Genomic DNA, 22,066 nt, shown 5'->3' on the forward strand with positions numbered 1-22,066 from the left:
AGGGACTCCCGATGAATGTTGTGCCTTATGGGATCGAGACTAAAGGTACCATGAATATTATCAGCTTACGGCCAAGATATCCTACAGATTACTTTAGTGCATTCAAGATTAGCGACGCATGCTTAATAGTGCAAGACTGGACCAAATATGTGATGGGGGAGCGCAGAGAAGTACTAGGGGCAACAAACAGATGCGCTACCCACGATTAGGAGACAGGTTCATCTGCATGCTCCAACTTGATCAAGGAGGAGAGCTATACATGTTTTATGTTATTTTACCTAAGAGAGAGCAGCATGAGTGATTAGCTAGCTAGAAATGAGTTTGAGGATGATGATGTGCTACACTATTACTATGATGATAAAATAGCTAGTGTTGGTGGTAATGACTATGATGATTATTATTACTATCTCCGTTTCAGTTTATAAGTCCTGCGCGTATATCTAGGTTGCTAATTTTATCACCCTAATATAAACTATATAACACAAAAATTATACCTTTTGAAAGTAGAAACTCCGAAGTTTATGTTGGTATATTTTTTGTAATATATGATTTGTATTAGGTTGGTCAAATTGACGACCTAGGAGTACGCGCACGCCCTGTAAACTGAGAGAGAGGTAGTAGCTAGTGTTAGTGGTGATTAAATAAATACTGTTGGTGGTAATGACTATGATGATGATTAAATAGCTTGTGCTGGTGGATTAGATTCAAGTGGAGGCAACATGTGGTGCACATCGAAAGTACTACTAGTCCAAACTAGATCAAGTTTGGATTAGTAGTATACTTTTGACATGCACCACATATTGCCTCCACTTGAACCTAGTCCACCTTCATTTGACACACTGTTATGGACATAATGATGTAAACCTCATAACTGGTATTGTACCAATATTTGTATGATGGCGCATAAATACACTAAAATAAAATAAAATAAAAAAAGAATATTAGTAGCGATGGACAGAAAACACGTTGCAAGTAGTTACATTAGCAGTCGCGTGGGAGTGAACAAACGCTGCAGCTATTTATCCTAGCAGTAGCGCATGCGGGCACGCGTTACTGCTAAGCAATAGCTGTAGCGCCTTATTAGTAGTGCGCCTACCCGCGCTACTAGTGAGCACAAAACCAGCGCTACTGCTAGGGTTTTCCCTTGTAGTGTAATACGACTCTACGCATGCTTAGCGTTCGCCTTACCTAGAGCAAGTATGAAACTAGAAGTACTTTGTAGGTGTTCTTGGATAAGTTTGCAAAATAATAAAGAGCACGTAAATAAAATCTAGGGGCTGTTTAGATAAATAAGCAATAAAGTAAATATAGCGAGTGTGGAAAAGTGGTGGTAGGAATTGTGAAATTGCCCCTAAGCAATTGACTACGTTACTAGACCGATAGCAAGTTTTATGTGGGAGAGGCATAAGCTAACATACTTTATCTTCTTGGATCATATGCACTTATGATTGGAACTCTAGCAAGCATCTGCAACTACTAAAGATCATTAAGGTAAAACCCAACCATAGCATTGAAGCATCAAGTCCCCTTTATCCCATACGCCACAATCTGCTTACTCGGGTTTAAGCTTCTGTCACTCTAGCAACACAATAGGATAGCAACATAACCACAAGCAAATTAAACCAATCATAGCAATTCATCAATCACCGGTAGGACAACAAAAATCTACTCAGACATCATAGGATAATAATATGAAGCATAAAGCACCATGTTCAAGTAGAGGGTATAGCGGGTTGTGGGAGAGTGGACCGCTAAATATAGATGGGGGAAGGTGATGGAGATGTTGGTTAAGATGGCAGAGGTGTTGGTGAAGATCGCGGTGATGATGATGGCCCCTGGCAGCGCTCCGGCGCCACCGGAAGCAAGGGGGAGAGAGCCCCCCTTCTGCTTCTTCTTCCTTGACCTTCTCCCTAGATGGGAGAAGGGTTTCCCCTCTGGTCCTTGGCTCCCATGGCTTGGGAGGGGCGAGAGCCTCTCCAAGATTGGATCTATCTCTTTATCTCTCTCTGTTTCTGTGTTCTCTGGTTCTGCCCCTTCACCGTTTCTTTTATATCCGGAGATCCGTAACTCCGATTGGGGTGAATCTTTTGCCCAGATTTTCCTCATAAAATTAGCTTTATGGCGGCAAAAGAAGAGCGTCAACCGCATTACGGGATGCCCAGGAGAGTCCAGGGCGCGCCTGCCTCCCTGGGGCGCGCCCCCTATCTCCTGGCCCCCTCGGGCACCGTCTTGCGTTGATTTACTTCCCAAAAATCACAAATATTCCAAAATAATTCTCCGTCCGTTTTTATCCCGTTTGGACTCAGTTTGATATGAGTTTTCTACGAAACATAAAACATGCAACAAACAAGAACAGGCACTGGGCACTGGATAAATATGTTAGTCCCAAAAAATAGTATAAAAAGTTGGCAAAAGTATATGAAAGTTGTAGAATATTGGCATGGAATAATCAAAAATTATAGATACGGCGGAGACGTATCACTTATCAGCATCCCCAAGCTTAATTCCTGCTCGTCCTCGAGTATGTAAATGATAAAAAAAATAATTTTTGATGGGGAATGCTACCTAGCATAATTTTGATCATATGTCTAATCATGGCATGAATATTAAGACACGAGTGATTCAAAGCAATAGTCTATCATTTGAAAAAAAACAATAATACTTCGAGCGTACCAATAAAGCAATCATGTCTTTTCAAAACAACATGGCCAAAGAAAGTTATCCCTACAAAATCATATAGTCTGGCTGTTGCTCTATCTTCATCACACAAAGTATTTAATCACCACTACAAAAAAATACACTTCCGTGATGATACGTGTTTGTCACGGTAGGTCGCGTTTTTTGTCATGCATGTACATCCATGACAATTTTTTGACAGAATCAAGATAGTCATACCTGTGCTGTCGTAGAAGTGTTCCATGACATTACCAAAATTATCATCACGGAAGTGTCCACTTCCATGACGATAAATCACGCGTCACAGAACTGCTTTCGTCAAGGGTGACCGACATGTGGCATCCACCGTAACGGAACGCCGTTAAGCTATCGGGTCAGGTTTTGGATCCGATAACCTGTTAACAGCCCCGACCAATGGGAATTTTCCACGTGTAAAATCATCATTGGCTGGAGGAAACACGTGTCGGCTCACCGTTGGGACAGATGTCATCCGCTCATTGGACCGAAGGTGCCTATGATACGGCGACACGTGGCACGGCCCAACAGAGGCCCATTCCTGTGAAAAGGCCGGCCCGTTTGACTTGGTCAAAAGGTGGCGGGCCAGCCCACGGAAAGCCTATTAATGGCATGTTCGCATATAGCCCATTTACAGCCCGCTAACCCAGGGCCCGTTACGCCCTATCCGAATCAGGCCTAGTAGCGTCATCTGGGCCGTCCAATATGATTTAGCCCGTTTTAACTTCCGGCCCATGTGTGGCCCAAGACTTCTTTCGGCCCATATGAGGACCTTTGTAACTCTTGGCCCATTAACGGCCTGTGGTGGAACTGGCCCGTAATGAACATTGTATCACTTTATACCCATTAACGGCCCGTTATTCCATTGGACCGTTTCCAGCCCAAGTTATATTTTGGCCTTCTCAGGGCCCATTGATTCTTGGGCTCATTTGCAGCATTCGGTTACATACGGCCCGTTACTGTCATTTTCTGCTTGTGGGCCAAATTCAGCCCGTCGATACAGTCGGCCCGTTTGCGGACCGTTAATACGTTGGGCCATTTTCATGTCAAAAAACCCGTTGGGCTGTTTTCATAGAGTTATCAAATACGGCCTATTAACGGCCCGTTATGGTCCACGAATAGTATGGCCCATGATTGGCGAAATGATGATACGCCCCGTAGAAGGCCCATGGATCCTACGTCCCGTATGAGGCCCATGGATAGTATGGCCCGTAGAAGGCCCATGGACCCTACAGCCCATAGAAGGCCCATTGATCCCTAAGGCCCGTATAGAAGGCCGATGGATCCTACGACCCGTATAGAAGGCCAATGGTCCTACGGCCGAACGAAGGCCCATGGATCATACGGCCTGCAGGAGGCCCATGGTTACAATAGTCCGTGTGTTGCCATGATTATTTTGGCCTAGTTACCAAAAACAGGCTATTGTGGCCACTAGAAAAACACAGAAAAAGAATTGCAATGACTACAAGCAAACAACCAAACAAGACAATAAGGAAATAAATAAGCAAGCAATTAAGGCTAGCCTATTACCGCTATTACACATATGACATCCACTGGGCATCAAAGTTCGCCACCAGTGCAAATATAGGGAACAAAGCAGCATATTACATACACTTGGCCGTCAAAATTGGCCACCAGTGCAAATTACTTCGGCAACAAAACAAGAGCATAACTGAAACAACTTCAGAAGAGCTCAAGAAACGTTATCCTGGGTATCCACCATGCTGGCAATAAGCTTAGCAAGCTGATTAGCTTTGTCTTGTTTGGCGCTAAAATCCTCCAACGCTTGCTGTTGCACCAGAAAGTATGCATCTGAATGCTCCAGGGACTTCCGCAGTCCTTCCACTTCTTGTCGCAGCACAGCTGATCGATGTCTTTTAGCTTGTAGTTGAGACTCAAGAAACCGAACTGATTCAGACAGTGAGTTTGAATAGCTTGTGCATGCGGTAGTGGCCAGTAACTCGAACACTAAACCAAGACAGGACTTTGGGGTTGTCTCGCTGTCTTCAAGATAGTCTTCCTTAGCTGTTTTATCAGCTTTGTTGGAGACCAACAAGGATGTGTCACTATCCTGAACCTTATCTGCATTACTTTACCATTGCTTAATAAGGCACTCTTCCCCAATATTCTGTTAGCATTCTAAAAGAAGAAACAAGCAGACACATAACAAGTTTAGCATGTACTAGTATATGAAACTCATTTTGGTGAACCAGTTTATTAGTAAGGTGGACAGGATTAAACTACCAAGTCTTCTATTGCCAAGTACTAGTACATAATAAAAGCATCAAACAAACATATATCTATGTCCTATGGTCACTGCATTGTCTTGCCAAATCAAAATAGAGACACGGTTCAAATCATATCAGTTCAAGACAAAGCAGCAGTGAAAGAATACAAAGCGTGGGAAATTACACGGCACAACCAGATTTCAGATGGGTACCACGGGTCTACATGTACAACAACACTATTGGCTCTGTTGTGATGCTAGTAATGTGCATGATATGAAAGTCAACTGTATACACAATTGAAATTGAAATCAACAGAGCTATTGATAAGAGCAAACCTGTTAAAGAAACATGCATGAACATACCTGTTGTGACATTGGAGTTTCGATTGGATCCTTCAATTTAAAAATAAGTTTGTATGAGTAAATACAGTGATACAAGAGCAAAGCAATCATAGTTAAAAAAGGCGCGCCTAAGCGAGCGCTTAAGCGCGCCTAGGCTCTAGGCGTTGGCAAAACGCATTGCACATAACTACGCATAATCTGTGCATAACTGCGCATAAGCATGCGCTTTGGTCAGTAAAGCGCAAGGCGGTGGCAAAACGCACAATTAACGCCTAGCGCTTTTTTGAACTATGATAGCAATGGAATCTTAAATTAGAATAGGTTTAGGCACTTGTTCTACATGAACAGAGTACAGTAAGTGATACGTCTCCAACGTATCTATAATTTTGGATTGCTCCATGCTACTTTATCTACTGTTTTAGGCATTATTGGGCTTTATTATCCACTTTTATATTATTTTTGGGACTAACCTATTAATCGGAGGCCCAGCCCAGATTTGTTGTTTTATGCCTATTTCAGTGTTTCGAGGAAAAGGAATATCAGACGGAATCAAAATGGAACGAAATCAACTGGAGAAGTTAATTTTGGAAGGAAACCAATCAGATGGACTTGGAGTGTACGTCAGGGGATTCCCGGGCTGCCCACGAGGGTGGGGGCGCCCCCTGGGCGCGCCCCCTACCTCGTGAGCCCCCCGGAGGTCCACCGACGTACCCCCTGCACCCATATATACCTACGTACCCTAAAACTTCCAGAACAGAAGATAGATCGGGAGTTCCACCGCCGCAAGCCTCTGTAGTCACCAAAAACCAATCGGGACCCTATTCCGGCACCCTACCGGAGGGGGATCCCATCACCGGAGGCCATCTTCATCATCCCGGCGCTATCCATGACGAGGAGGGAGTAGTTCACCCTCGGGGATGAGGGTATGTACCAGTAGCTATGTGTTTGATCTCTCTCTCTCTCGTGTTCTTGAGGTGATACGATCTTGATGTATCCCGAGCTTTGCTATTGTAGTTGGATCTTATGATGTTTCTCCCCCTCTACTCTCTTGTGATGAATTGAGTTTCCCCTTTGAAGTTTTCTTATTGTATTGAGTCTTTATGAGAACACTTGATGTATGTCTTGGCATGATTATCTATGGTGACAATGGGATATCATGTGCCACTTGATGTATGTTTTGGTGATCAACTTGCGGGTTTCGTGACATTGGGAACCTATGCATAGGGGTTGGCACACGTTCTTGACTCTCCGGTAGAAACTTTGGGGCATTCTTTGAAGTACTTTTATGTTGGTTGGATGAATCTGAGATTGTGTGATGCATATCGTATAATCATGCCCATGGATACTTGAGGTGACAATGGAGTATCTAGGTGACATTAGGGTTTTGGTTGATTTGTGTCTTAAGGTGCTATTCTAGTATGAATTCTTTTATAGATTGGTCTGAAAGAATAACTTTGAGGTGGTTTCGTACCCTACCATAATCTCTACATTTGTTCTTTGCCATTAGTGGCTTTGGAGTGACTCTTTGTTGCATGTTGAGGGCTTGTTATATTATCTATCTATGTTATTATTGTTGAGAGAACTTGCACTAGTGAAAGTATGAACCCTAGGCCTTGTTTCCTATCATTGCAATACCGTTTACGCTCACGTTTATTACTTGTTACCTTGCTGTTTTTATTATTTCAGATTACAAATACCTTTATCTACCATCCATATTGCACTTGTATCACCATCTCTTCGCCAAACTAGTGCACCTATACAATTTACCATTGTATTGGGTGTGTTGGGGACACAAGAGACTTTTTGTTATTTGGTTGCAGGGTTGTTTGAGAGAGACCATCTTCATCCTACGCCTCCTACGGATTGATAAAGCTTAGGTCATCCACTTGAGGGAAATTTGCTACTGTCCTACAAACCTGTGCACTTGCAGGCCCAACAACGTCTACAAGAAGAAGGTTGTGTAGTAGACATCAAGCTCTTTTCTGGCGCCGTTGCCAGGGAGGCAAAGGTAAAGGACACTCACTCACACCCCGTCAACTAAGCTCTTTTCTGGCGCCGTTGCCGGGAAGGCTAGGTAAGTGAAGGTATATCTTTAGATCTTGCAATCGAATCTTTTTGTTTCTTGTTTTAGCACTAGTTAGTCTATAAAAGAAAATTACAAAAAATGGAATTGAGTTTGTCTCATACGCTTCACCTTTTTAATATCTTTCGTGAGTATGATGGGAAGGAAAATTGTTCTCAAGTACTAGAAGAAGAATTACATAGAATTCTTGGCATGAAATATGTGAATGATGAGCATGATTGCAATGTTGTTAGTATGAATTCCTTGAATATCCATGATGTTAATGATATGCAAAGCCACAAGCTTGGGGAAGCTTTGTTTGATGAAGATGATAATTTTTGTCCCCCAAGCTTTGATGAGCAAATTTACTATGATGAAAGCATGCCTCCTATCTATGATGTGATGATACGTATGCTATAAAGAAGAAGTTTGCTTATGTGGAGAGTAGTAAATCTTCTATGCTTGTAGATCATGAAAAGAATGTTTTAGGTGCTGCTTATATTGTTGAATTTACTCATGATGCTACTGAAAATTATTATGAGGGAGGAACATATGCTTGTAGGAATTGCAATAATATCAAGTTTCCTCTCTATGTGCTTAAAATCTTGAAGCTATGCTTGTTTTACCTTCCTATGCTTGTTGATTATTGTTCCCATAAGTTGTTTGCTCACAAAATCCCTATGCATAGGAAGTGGGTTAGACTTAAATGTGCTAGTCATATGCTTCATGATGCTCCCGTTATGTTTCAATTCTCATCTTTTATATGAGCATCATTGTCATCATCATGCCTAGCTAAAAGGCATTAAAGAAAAGCGCTTGTTGGGAGACAACCCAATATTTATCCTTACTGTTTTTGTGTGTCCACATGATTATGCTACTGTATTAATCATGTTTTATAGCTTTTGTTTCAATAAAGTGCCAAGTAAGACCTTTAGGATAGCTTACGGTGATAGTTGTGTTGATCCTCCTGAAAATCAGAAACTTTTGCACCTAGTAAATTAGTTTTGTTAATTCACAGAAACGTGCTTCTGATCTGATTCCTTTTGCTCTGGATTGGTACAGGAATTTCTTAGGACTTCCTAATTTGGTAGGATTTTTGGAGTTCCAGAAGTATACGTTTGATGCAGATTACTACAGACTCTTCTGTTTTTGACAGATTCTGTTTTCTATGTGTTGTTTGCTTATTTTGATGAATCTATGAGTAGTATCGGAGGGTATGAACCATAGATAAGTTGGAGTACAGTAGATGATTACACCAATATGAATTTAGAATGAGTTCATTACAGTACCTAAGTGGTGGTTTTATTTTCTTATACTAACGGAGCTTACGAGTTTTCTGTTGAGTTTTGTTTTGTGAAGTTTTCAAGTTTTGGGTAAAGATTTGATGGACTATGGAATAAGGGGTGGCAAGAGCCTAAGCTTGGGGATTCCAAAGGCACCCCAAGTAAATATTCAAGGACAACCAAGCAACTAAGCTTGGGGATGCCCCGGAAGGCATCCCCTCTTTCGTCTTCGTTCATCGGTAACTTTACTTGGAGCTATATTTTTATTCACCACATGATATGTGTTTTGGTTGGAGCATCATTTTATTTTGTTAGTCTTTGCTTGCTGTTATTTATATTAATGTTTTGCATCTTTAGTTTCAATAAAGAAGTCGAGGATAGCCTTTGCCATGCTTATTTTGCTAGTATACATGTTGCTGTTTGAAAACATAAAGTTTACCGCTGTTGCAAAAATTCCCTAGAAAAGTCAGAGAGTGGTATAATGTTGAATCTTTTTGCATAATGAGCTCTGATAAATTTATCACAGTGGGACTTTTAGTTCATAATTTTTGGAGTTAGGGAAGTATTGATACTCCTGCATTCTTTACAGACTGTACTGTTTTGACATATTGCTGTTATGTTTGCATTGTTTGCATATGTTTGCTTGTTTAATGATTCTATTTGATGATAGGAGTATTAAATATGCATAGGAATTTAGTATGCAATGTTGAATAATAATCTTAGTTATTTGTTACAGTAGAAAATGATAAGGTTTTGCATTGGTTTATACTAACCTATCTCACGAGTTCTTGTTGAGTTTGGTGTGGATGAAGCTTTTGATAAATAGAGAAACCATGATACGAGAGGAATTAAAGAGACACAAAAGTTCCAGATTGGGGATGCCCAAGGCACCCCAAGATAATATTTCAAGAAGTCTCAAGCATCTAAGCTTGGGGATGCCCCGGTAGGCATCCCACCTTTCTTCTTCAACAACTATCGGTTAGTATCGGTTGAGCCTAAGTTTTTGCTTTTTCACATGAGTTGTGCTATCCTTGCTATGTAGTTTTCTTTAGATTTGCTTGCTGTTTGAATAAAGTATCAACATCTGAAATTCTTAAATGAGAGAGAGTCTTCGCATAGTTGCATAATTATCTAGCTACTCATTGATCTTCACTTATATCTTTCGGAGTAGTTTGTTGTTGCTCTAGTGCTTCACTTATATCTTTTAGAGCATGGTGGTAGTTTTATTTTGGAGAAATAGTTGAACTCTCATGCTTCACTTAGATTATTTTGAGAGTCGTTAATAGCATGGTAATTTTCTTAATATTAATATACTTGGTATTCAAGATATGTGAAACTTTCTTTTGAGTGAGTTGAATACTAAGATAAGTTTGATACTTGATAATTGTTTTGAGATATGGAGGTGATAATATCAAAGTCGTGCTAGTTGGGTAATTATGAATTCATAGAATGCTTGTGTTGAAGTTAGCAAATCCCGTAGCATGCACGTATGGGTAAAGTTGTGTAACAAATTTGAAACATGAAGTGTACCTGGCTTGTGCATCATTATGAGTGGCGGTCGGGGACGAGCGATGGTCTTTTCCTACCAATCTATCCCCCTAGGAGCATGCGCGTAGTACTTGATTTTTGATGGCCTCTAAATTTTTGCAATAAGCATATGAGTTCTTTTGACTAATGTTGAGTCCTTGGATTATACGCACTCTCACCTTTCCGCCTTTGCTAGCCTCTTTGGTACCGTGCATTGCCCTTTCTCACCTTGAGAGTTGATGCAAACTTCGCCGGTGCATCCAAACCCCGTGATATGATACGCTCTATCACACATAAACCTCCTTATATCTTCCTCAAAACAGCCACCATACCTACCTATCATGGCATTTCCATAGCCATTCCGAGATATATTGCCATGCAACTTCCATCATCATCATGACGTACATTACTTTTGTCATATTTCCATTGCATGATCATGATCGTATTTGTGGCAAGGCCACCATGCATTATTTTTCATACATGTCACTCTTGATTCATTGCATCATCCCGGTACATCGCCGAAGGCATTCATATAGAGTCATATCTTGTTCTAAGTTTCGAGTTGTAATCCTTGTGTTGTAATCAATAGAAGTGTGATGATCATCATTATTAGAGCATTGCCCAAATAAAAAAAGAGAAAGGCCAAAAAAAGAAAAAAAGAAAGGCCCAAAAAAAGGGCAATGCTACTATCTCTTTTTTCCACACTTGTGCTTCAAAGTAGCACCTTGTTCTTCATGTAGTGAGTCTCATATATTGTGCTTCAAAGTAGCACCTTGTTCCTCATGTAGTGAGTCTCATAAGTTGTCTTTTTATACTAGTGGGAACTTTTCATTTTAAAACTTGGATTGTATATTCCTACGATGGGCTTCCTCAAATGCCCTAGGTCTTCGTGAGCAAGCAAGTTGGATGCACACCCACTAGTTTTCTTTTGTTGAGCATTCATAGCTCTAGTGCATCTGTTGCATGGCAATCCCTACTCCTCATGTTGACATCAATTGATGGGCATCTCCATAGCCCGTTGATTATCCTCGTCAATGTGAGACTTTCTCCTTTTTTGTCTTCTCCACACAATCCCCATCATCATATTCTATTCCACCCATAGTGCTATATCCATGGCTTGCGCTCATGTATTGCGTGAAGGTTGAAAAGGTTTGAGATTATTTAAGTATGAAACAATTGCTTGGCTTGTCATCGGGGGTATAGAAGTTGGGAACATCTTTGTGTGACGAAAATGAAGCATAGCCTAACTATATGATTTTGTAGGGATGAACTTTCTTTTGCCATGTTATTTTGAGAACACATGATTGCTTTGATTAGTATGCTTGAAGTATTATTATTTTTGTGTCAATATGAACTTTTGTCTTGAATCTTTCGGATCTGAATATTCATATCACAAGTAAGAAGAATTACATTGAAATTATGCCAAAGTATCACTCCGCATCAAAAATTATTTTTTATCATTTACCTACTCGAGGACGAGCAGGAATTAAGCTTGGGGATGCTTGATACGTCTCCAAGGTATCTATAATTTTTGATTGCTCCATCCTACTTTATCTACTGTTTTAGGCAATATTGGGCTTTATTATCCACTTTTATATTATTTTTGGGACTAACCTATTAACCGGAGGCCCAACCCAGATTTGCTGTTTTATGCCTATTTCAGTGTTTCGAGGAAAAGGAATATCAGACGGAGTCAAAACGGAACGAAATCAACTGGAGAAGTTAATTTTGGAAGGAAACCAATCAGATGGACTTGGAGTGCACGTCAGGGGATTCTCGGGCTGCCCACGAGGGAGGGGGGCGCCCCCCTGGGGATGCCCCCCTACCTCGTGAGCCCCCCGGAGGTCCACTGACATACCCCCTGCACCCATATATACCTACGTACCCTAAAACTTCCAGAACAGAAGATAGATCGGTAGTTCCGCCGCTGCAAGCCTCTGTAGCCACGAAAAACCAATCGGGACCCTGTTCCGACACCCTGCCGGAGAGGGATCCCATCACCGGAGGCCATCTTCATCATCCCGGCGCTATCCATGACGAGGAGGGAGTAGTTCAACCTCGGGGATGAGGGTATGTACCAGTAGCTATGTGTTTGATCTCTCTCTCTTGTGTTCTTGAGGTGATATGATCTTGATGTATCCCGAGCTTTGCTATTGTAGTTGGATCTTATGATGTTTCTCCCCCTATACTCTCTTGTGATGAATTGAGTTTCCCCTTTGAAGTTTTCTTATCGGATTGAGTCTTTATGAGAACACTTGATGTATGTCTTGCCGTGATTATCTGTGGTGACAATTGGATATCAGGTGCCACTTGATGTATGTTTTGGTGATCAACTTGCAGGTTTCGTGACATTGGGAACCTATGCACAGGGGTTGGCACACGTTCTTGACTCTCTGGTAGAAACTTTGGGGCAGTCTTTGAAGTACTTTTATGTTGGTTGGATGAATCTGAGATTGTGTGATGCATATCGTATAATCATGCCCACGGATACTTGAGGTGATAATGGAGTATCTAGGTGACATTAGGGTTTGGTTGATTTGTGTCTTAAGGTGTTATTCTAGTATGAACTCTTTTATAGATCGATCCGAAAGAATAACTTTGAGGTGGTTTCGTACCCTACCATAATCTCTACGTTTGTTCTCCGCTATTAGTGGCTTTGGAGTGACTCTTTGTTGCATGTTTGTTATATTATCTATCTATGTTATTATTGTTGAGAGAACTTGCACTAGTGAAAGTATGAACCCTAGGCCTTGTTTCCTATCATTGCAATACCATTTACGCTCACGTTTATTACTTGTTACCTTGTTGTTTTTATTATTTCAGATTACAAATACCTTTATCTACCATCCATATTGCACTTGTATCACCATCTCTTCGTCGAACTAGTGCACCTATACAATTTACCATTGTATTGGGTGTGTTGGGGACACAAGAGACTTTTTGTTATTTGGTTGCAGGGTTGTTTGAGAGAGACCATATTCATCCTACGCCTCCTATGGATTGATAAAGCTTAGGTCATCCACTTGAGGGAAATTTGCTACTGTCCTACAAACCTGTGCACTTGCAGGACCAACAACGTCTACAAGAAAAAGGTTGTGTAGTAGACATCAGTAAGACGCAAGAATAAAATACTTCAAAATGGAAAATGAGCTCATAGACCTTACCACATTCTTGGTTCGGGACCAGTACAGAACAAGGCGTTCCCAGTCATCGTCCAATAAATGTGTCTCAGGAGAACATAAGGGAATTTGATGAGTTTCTTTGCCGGTGAAGTACGTTTTCTTCAGGTAATTACGATACTGCCACCAAGAATTCTTGAAGATAGCAGAGGTATTAGCATAGGTTACCTCATCCTGAGTTTCCAAATCGGTCCTTCTCTATAGAGAAAAATGGGAAAATTTGCTGTATTATAACCATCATGGAGGTAGGATGTATGGGACGAAGCAAAGTAATTCCCATGAATAACATTACTTACACATAACTCCTGGAAAAACACCTGCAACTGGCATTTTCCTTCATCTTCAGTATAATATTTCCAAGATGGGAAGATACGCACATACGATTTAACAACATCAAATGCGATAGATGCTAAACTACGACTAGCTGGTTGTGCTTCCTCCACAGGAATAGGCGTACTAACTGGTGGAGTTGGGGTTCGCCGTGATAGTACTGGCCCTTTGGGCACTGGAGCTGCCTTACTAACTGCTGTTGTTTGGGAGCTCTGTGGTGGAGATGGTGCTGTGTCAACAGGAACTGGGTTACTATCGGCTGGGGTTGGGGTTAGATTGGGTGAAGCTGGTTCTCTATCCATCGCAGTAGGGGTACAATCTGTGAGAGTTTGGGTTATGTGTGGTAGGGCTGGTTCTTGTGCATGTACAACCGGGGTGCTATCTCCACCAAGAGGTAGCACTGTTTTATTTGAAGACCGTGTTTTTATTCCGCTAGATACTGGCATCACCCACTCCAATTCAAATGGCTGATAAATAGGAAACGTAGTTGAATGTATAGACATTGTATGAGAGACAGATGCAATAGATATTGTGGAAAAAAGAGGGCATGAAATAGTTGACATGTATATTGTTTAACTAAAATGGATAGCATGACATAATTTCACATATATGATGTCTATCTAAACTGGATAGCATAGCATAACATAATTCAAAGATATGATGAATAACTAAACAGGATCGCATGACATAATTCACCTACATGTTATCTAAGTAATCAGGATCGCATCATTTAATTCACATATGTGATTTATATGCTAAACAGAGGGCATTCGATATGGTGTCTGAACTAAGAACATGGTGTTGAATATTGTGTATATGATGTCTAAACTATGCAATGCAAGACACCATATGCATGATATGAGCAGTATAATCGTGCCAAGTTAGAGCATACACCTCAGTGGGGGAATAAGATTGGTCATCTGTCTCTGAATCCATCTCTAAGGAGCTATCGGGACCCAACAAGAGATCTCCTTCGACAGGTAGCACTGTCTGCTCTGAAGGCCTTGTTTTCACTCCAGATTTTTCCATCTCCCACCCAAATGGCTAATTCACAGGAAGAGTAGTTTAATGTACAAACATTGTCGACAAATGGAAATGTAATGAAGAAAAGGATGGGCAAGATATCATTCAAATATATGATGTCTGGTTAAACAGGATGGCATTGCACATTTCACATATATTATGGCTGGCTAAAAGACATAAGACTGCATAATTCCCATATATGATAAAGAAACTAAATAGGTGGCATTACAGAACATGTCTAAACTAAGCAGATGACATATATGATGTCAAAAGTAGGCACTTCAAGGCAACATATGCATGATATGACTAACATCATCATGCCAAGGTAGAGCAAACACCTTGGGGGGTAAATAGGAGTGGTCAGCAGCGTCTGAATACGCCTCAGAACAGATATCTTCCTCTAGATTACAATCTGGAGATGGGTGGGGAGGGTTTGCCATTGAACCCACCGTGGAGCAATGTCTGCATGACATTGTATTGCCGTGCAAAACTCTTCTCTTTTTCTCTACATGTTCCATGACCGTGTACAATATCTGACATGCATACAAAAAAATATGGTGAGATTATGTAAGGAGAGCATGCAGAAATTTAGAGTGATGGTAACAACCAGTGGATCGACGTTTTTCCGTTGAACCAAAATAGCCCTAATGGATCGACGTGAATGTATAGTCATAAGTGATGCAACAAGTGTACAACCTATTTGCCGTAGCCGTGTCGACCTCAGCATCATTGGGTTGGTCACTGAAGCAGTTGAGGCAGAGGTGGCTGTCGGAGGTGTGGAGGAAGATCTGAGGAATCTGTAGATGGCATCCACGGCACTGCTCTGTTGTCATGGATCGTTTTGTCGTTGGAGCAGCTCCGGTGAGCCGTAAGACGTCAGGCTGAAGCAGCACAAGACAGACATCATCAATCTCAAGTGGCATTCTAATAGCATCTCCAATAGATGATGTCAAATGGATGTAAAATTAACATCACCAAAAACCACCTGACTACAACAGATGAGGTAAAAATTGTTGACTCTAAACTTAACTGTCGAAACTGAAATTAACCGTGGAATCTGAATGCTACTATCGAAACTGAACGCAATGATAGCAGAGAGGCACTTGACATGTAGTTTAGGGAGGGCCTGCAGTTCATCTTCAACCTGCACCCCCCTTGAGCCGCCAGCCACCACCGGCCGAACCGCCGGCCCCAGCGCCGCCTCGCCGCCCCAAAACAACTCGCCACCGCTGCCCCGGCCAGCCCTCTAGGCCCCCCGCCCCCACCCTGAACCCTAAGATAGATAGTGCGGTACCTCTCCGGCAAGCCCCCGTCCCCGCTGCGGGTGGTTCTTCCTTAACTCCGGTGAGCGCCCCCAACCCCTGAAAATCGACTGACCCAAAAGTCCATTCAGTCGACTGAAGTGTGGCTTAATCGGAGCAGAGCAGCAGCACGAGCGAGGGGGAGAGCAGCAGCAGCAGCTGGACGAGCGAGCGATCGAGCGAGAGCCGGAGCAGCAGCAGCAACGCGAGCGAGCGAGCGAGAGCCGGATCAGCAGCAGCAGATCTGGCTGGTATGGACGCCGCCGCCGAAGGGGCCTCGCACTAGGGGAGAGCCGCCATGGAGATGTCGCCCGTGGCGCCGGCTTCAAGGTAGCCGCTCCATGGGGGTGCAGGATGGAGCACCGCCGGTGCCGGGAGGTTGAGTTAAGGAGAAGGTGCGATGCGATGAGTGTACAACCTCTTTGGTGGCGCCGAGTAGGCCCCGGCTTCGTTTGAGGAGTCGGTGAGGATGTTGCGGTTCCGGTGGAGCAGGTTAAGGCGGCGCTGTGGGGATGGAGCAGCCGCGATAGACGAGGCGATCATCGAAGCAGCTCCTTGGAGGTGGAGGACGGGGTGGCTGAACCGGCGGGACGGCGAGATGGACGACGGATCCTCATCCGGGGAGGTGGACGAGGGATGTCGGGCTGTTGCGGTGGACGACGTCGTCGGGGAAGAGGCTCCGGCTGCGCAGCAGTGACGTGGTGGACGGAGGAGGGTGGGGTTTCGCGGCTGGAGCGGAGAGGTTATGGCGGCCTGGGATTTGAATGGCGAAAAGGGGGCGATGGGAGGGGGTGAAGAATGAATTAGGGACGCACTTGTCCAAAATGTAGGGTGTGTTACAAAAGTACCCCCACTGATTTGAACTAGCGGCCCTTTCGGCTCAGTGTTAGAAGGGGGATTTCGCATGTCGGGATTTGGCAGCTGGAGGGAGTTTTCGCGCGCATTGTAATTTCGGGATAGCAAGGCGCGGGTTGTGAAGGCGCCAGTTTTGGGAGCACGATATCTGAATTTTCGGGATATAACAAGACACGGGTTGAATTTTAGGGACAAGCCTAACGTGTAGTAATATTGTACTTGTACGTACCAAATCAATTCGCACTTCCCTCAACCAAAAAGAAAACGAAAAAAATAAAACTATTCACACCACACAAAGAGAGAGTCTTGCCCCGTTTTACTATACAAATGCTATTCAAAGCTACTCCCTCCTTCCATCTATATAGGGCCTAATGCATTTTTCGATGCTAACTTTGACCAAATATTAGAGCAATGATATATGACATGCAACTTACACAAAGCACACCGTTAACTTCGTCTGTGAAAGGTTCTTTCAATGATATAATTTTCATATTGTGCATGTCATGTACTATTAATCTTGTCAATAGTGAAAGGCGGTCTTAAAAATCTCATTACGCCCTATGTACATGGAAGGAGGGAGTATGAATCCATGTTATGTCCGATTAATTTTTTTTGCTTACTGTATAATGCATGTAACCTACTCATACCAACATTTGAGTGCATTCCAAATGTCTATACTACTGCTGCAATTCGAGCTAAATTTGAATTCGTTTCTCTATTTCAATAAGAATCTACAATCATGATTGTTGCCAACTTCAACCATCATAGTTTCCTTGCTATCCGCCAGATATAAATTGGATGGCCTATAATGCAGGTTGGCAGGCACACCATCATCAACAACTCTGTTTTTTTATAAGAGTAGAGATAAAATATATTAATTTTAGTATAACATGTTCATAAACACACCATGTGTATCGCCATTCTATATATTCACACATGCTCGGTTTAAAACACTATGATAAATTCTTCAAATATCCGAATTCGCTTTTCATAATGAAGTATATATGATCTCTATTCGTCTTTTACACCCACACAACCCTCTTATCTTTGTAGCTAGCACTAACTTTCTCTTGTGCAAGCACACGCCCGCATCCCTCTCACCCTCCCTCAGCATTCTCTAGCTCCATCGGCAAATTCATCTTTTCACTTTAGGTCGTTCACCCATGGTGTGTGTAGTCCCCCCAGCTCCTTCTTTACGGCACACATCGATCGATATGCCTCTTGTCGGGGGTTGGGTGCGACATATGCCAAAGGATGGCTTATCATGGTGGGGGCGAGTAGAACGTCGCCGGTGCCTGGAAACGGGATGAGGCGAAGACATGCACGCCGGCGGATCTTACCCAGCTTCAGGGCTCTCCGAGGAGATAACAGCTCTACTGCTGCTCTGCGGGGTCTCCGCATGATCACTAAGGCAAAGTGAGTACAAGGTTGCTCCTTGAGCTGTATTCTAGAGGTAGGAGAAGGCAAGGCTAGCTCTCTCCTTCCTATATGATCTGGTCTAGTGCTAATGGATTCCAACCCTTTGCATGGGTGCCCTAGGGGGTTTATATAGGCCTACCCCCCAGGGGTACAATGGTAAAACCGGCTGGGCGCGGGTCCCAGCCGTCTGTCTCTCAGGCCGCTGTCTTCTCCGCCGACTGCTGGGGCCCACCGACTGGTGGGCCCCACCGACTTGCCTGGTACGTGGCCGACAGCCCTTGTTCGCCGCGGGCGGGTCTTGCCGGCTGCAGATCACTGTAGCCGTGCTTCTAATGACGCTGGCTTGGTCATGGGGTCATGGCAACAGTGCCGCCGCCTGACGGGAGATCACTGTTGCCATTCCCCGTCGTGTCTGGTTAATGGCGTGTGGGGCTCGTGGGAGGGGCCAGCCGACTCCTGGGGGCCGACTCCCAACGGTCCGTCTTGTGGCTCCCTCGCCGTCTTCTGTACTCCCGCTGACTGGTGGGACCCGCCGTCTCTCGGTTGTATAGATAGGCCGTCGTGGGCACAGGGCTCCGCCCCCAGGGGCTGAGGTCAGGGCTGGCATGGCAACAGTGCCGCGCCAGATGGAGATCTCCGCCGGTACGGCGCACTGTGGCCATGCCTGCCCTCAATAAACGGGGCAGGAACGGGCCGCGTGGTGGCCGTTCCCCGTCCCGTCCATTATCGCGAAGGTACGGGGTGGTTGGAGTCGCGGGCCGACTCCCTACAGCCGGCTTCTCCGAAAGTCGCCGGCCAGGAGTCGGCTTATCTTGGAGTTGTCCCTGGGACTCGGCCGCGAGGGGCAGTTGACAGTGTCGCCGCCGACTCTCGGAAGGCGGCTCGTCGTCTTGGGGCTCGAGGGGCACATCCTGCCCCGATGTCTTGAAAGGTCCAGGGACTCGGGTTAGCCTACCCGTGGCCCATTACTCCGATAGTAGTCCCCGAAGCTGGTGAGGCTCCGAGGGTGATACGTCGTGGGGCCTCAATAGTTTCATCCTTCTGGTGGTGAAATCTGGGCCTTGCTCACCGTCTTCATTCAAGCCGACTAACTGGAGCCGGACTCGCGGGGGGCTGTCTTGCCCCCTAAAGAGTTTGAAAGTCGTGGCGGGATCCAGGCGGCGTGCCTGATACGCTTCCCCGTAGTCGCCCGTTGTGGACCCGTCGCGCGGTGCCACGTGGTAGGGATAGTCTGCCCACCCACACGCGCGACGGGACAGGCCGTCAGGCGGGGCCCGCCACTACCGCGCCTCGGCACGCGAACGGATCCGTTGCGGCCATGCGGACGGTTGGGGTTCCCACGTCGTTACTGCGCGCAGTAACTTCGTGGGGTAAATCGTGGTGGGCGTGGGGTCCTGCGCGCAGTTATCGCCGTGGGTGCCGCGCGGGCGAGGGAGATATCGCCAGCGCCGGAGGACGGCCAGCGGGTCATATTCCGCTCGCACCTCATGCGTGGCCTAGGGCTGCCGGCGAGCGGCTTCTTCCGCTCATTCTTGGAGTTCCACGGGCTCCAGCCGCACCACCTTACTCCGAACACGGTGGTGCTACTGGCCGCCTTTGCCACCCTGTGCGAGGGCTTCCTCGGTGTTCTCCCCACCATCGAGCTGTGGGGGGAGTTCTTCCAGTCCAAGCTCGGCACGCACGTCACCGGCGTGCCAGCCCAGTGCGGTGCCTTCATCGCAATGCGGAGATCAATGGCCGACAACCCGTTCCCCTCCATTCCACTGATCAAGTCGGTGAAGATGTGGCAACAGTCCTATTTTTATGTGAAGAACGTCGCCCAGAAGGCGACTGGGTCAATCTGCCACCCTACAAAGCCGGTGCGCCGGCTGGGACGCTCCCCAGCTGGTCCCACCGGGCCAGGACGCTGACACCCGCAGGTGCCGCCGCCGTCGCGCGACTCCGAGTGCTGACGCAGTCGGAGGGCTTGGCCGGGGCCGACTTGCTGGCCGCCTTCGTGGCGCGCCGAGTCCTCCCTCTCCAAGGCCGACCTCATCTGATCAGTCAGATGAGCGACCACCGGGACCCGAGTCGGATGTGCACCAAGGACATGCCCCACGCGGAGGTGGAGAACATGGTGAACCACATCCCGAACTGCGATCTTGCGGTGGATTGGCAGTTCGGCAAAGAGCCGTACTCGTGCACCAACCCCCCGCCTGTGGTAAGTCATATCTCTTGTTCCTCTATTTTCTTTTGCAGCCGAATCCGACTTCTGATCTTTTTGGTTTCTTCGAGTCAGAACCCCCTCATGCAGCCTTCAGCCGGCACCACGGGACCGCCCCATGAGTTCGTCCCCGACCGAGCGGAGAGCGACGTCGACGACCCCGACTTGGGGGCGGCGACGATGGAGACCGACGCTGAAGGAGGGGGAGGAGGAGCAGGAGGCGGCTTCAAGCCCTCGGCCACCTTCACCGACTGGCCTGATGACGACGCCGAAGGGGAAGTCGCCCCGCACCACCAGTCGAAGGTCGGCCAGCCAGGCGCGAGTTCCTCCGCTGGCTTGGACGGTCAAGGCGGTGCGAAGAAGCGCCGGGCCGGGCCGAGTTCGCTCGGCGGCCGGTCGAAGAAGTTCAAGGGGGCGGCCGCCGCGACCAAGCGGGAGGAGGAGGTCGCTAAGGCCAACCGCTTCCGCAAGGAAGTGAAGAAGCCGCCACTGGTCTCTGCGTAAGTCTTTCTGCCTTCGTCTTATTTTCTTCTGGTGAATCTTGTCAAAATTTCTTACATTGCTTCTTCGCTTCAGGGCTCCCCTTACCCTTGAGAGGGTCGCTTCCCCCTCCATCATGGGGTCGGTAGAGACATCCGCCAATACTCGGCGGATTGACCCCGCCGCCGACCTCCAGGACGCGATGGAGCAAAACGCGCGGGAGAAGCGCGACGAGGAGGAAGCCGACCGCCTGGAGAAGGCGCAGGCCGAGAAGGCGGCGGCCTCCATCGAGAAGAAGCTGGAAGAGGCCGAAGCCGCCGTCGCAGCAAAACAGCAAGCTGAGGAGACCGCGCACCGCCAATCGGCATTACTTGTCATCCCGCTGAGCTCCTCACCGCCGCCCCCGGAATTCACGGGGCAGACTGGAGAAGCCGGCGGCGAGAACCCCATCGTGGAGAGGGAAAGCGGCGAGGCCTCCATGTCGGACACGGCCATGCCGCCTCCGCCGCCGTCTGGGAGCGCGCATGGTAAACAGCCGGCGGTCCCGCCGGTGCCGCCGACTGAGGACGAGGCCATGGCGAAGCTGCTCCTTCAAGTCGCCTCCCCAGCACGCCGCCGCCTTGAGAAGGCGACTTCGGCACCACGCCCCTTGGAGACCGGCGCCGCCTACTCGGCCATCCCAGATGCCGAAGCGACGAGCGCCGCGCCTGTTGGGTGGGTGCGAGGAGGTAGCACAGGCCCGCTGAACCAGGCGCTTCTCGACGTCCAGGCGAAGCTGCGAGACGAGGGCGACGCCATCCAGAACAGCACCAAGGCGCATCTAGCATCGCGAGCAGCCGTCCGGGTATGCTTTCTTCTTTTGACTTTGTTTTTCTTGTTTTTCTCTGTGGGGGCGCGCCAGTGCACCCACTGGGTGTAGTCCCTGAGTTTCGGGCCGGCTGCTGAGCAGGCGGCTCCGAACTCCATCTGGTGAGTTCCAAATATTTACCTTCATCTGAAATACTTATTACAGGAGTATCACAACCTCCACGTCACTTCCTTCAACCGTAATGTTGAAGAGATGGGCAGGTGGACTGCCGACTTGTCGGAGAGCCGGAGTGAGTCCTCCTTCTTCTTCGCGGGGCCGCGCTGGTGCACCCGCGGG

Source organism: Triticum aestivum, chromosome 3B (genome assembly GCF_018294505.1).
Source record: "Triticum aestivum cultivar Chinese Spring chromosome 3B, IWGSC CS RefSeq v2.1, whole genome shotgun sequence".
Classification (NCBI taxonomy): domain Eukaryota; kingdom Viridiplantae; phylum Streptophyta; class Magnoliopsida; order Poales; family Poaceae; genus Triticum; species Triticum aestivum.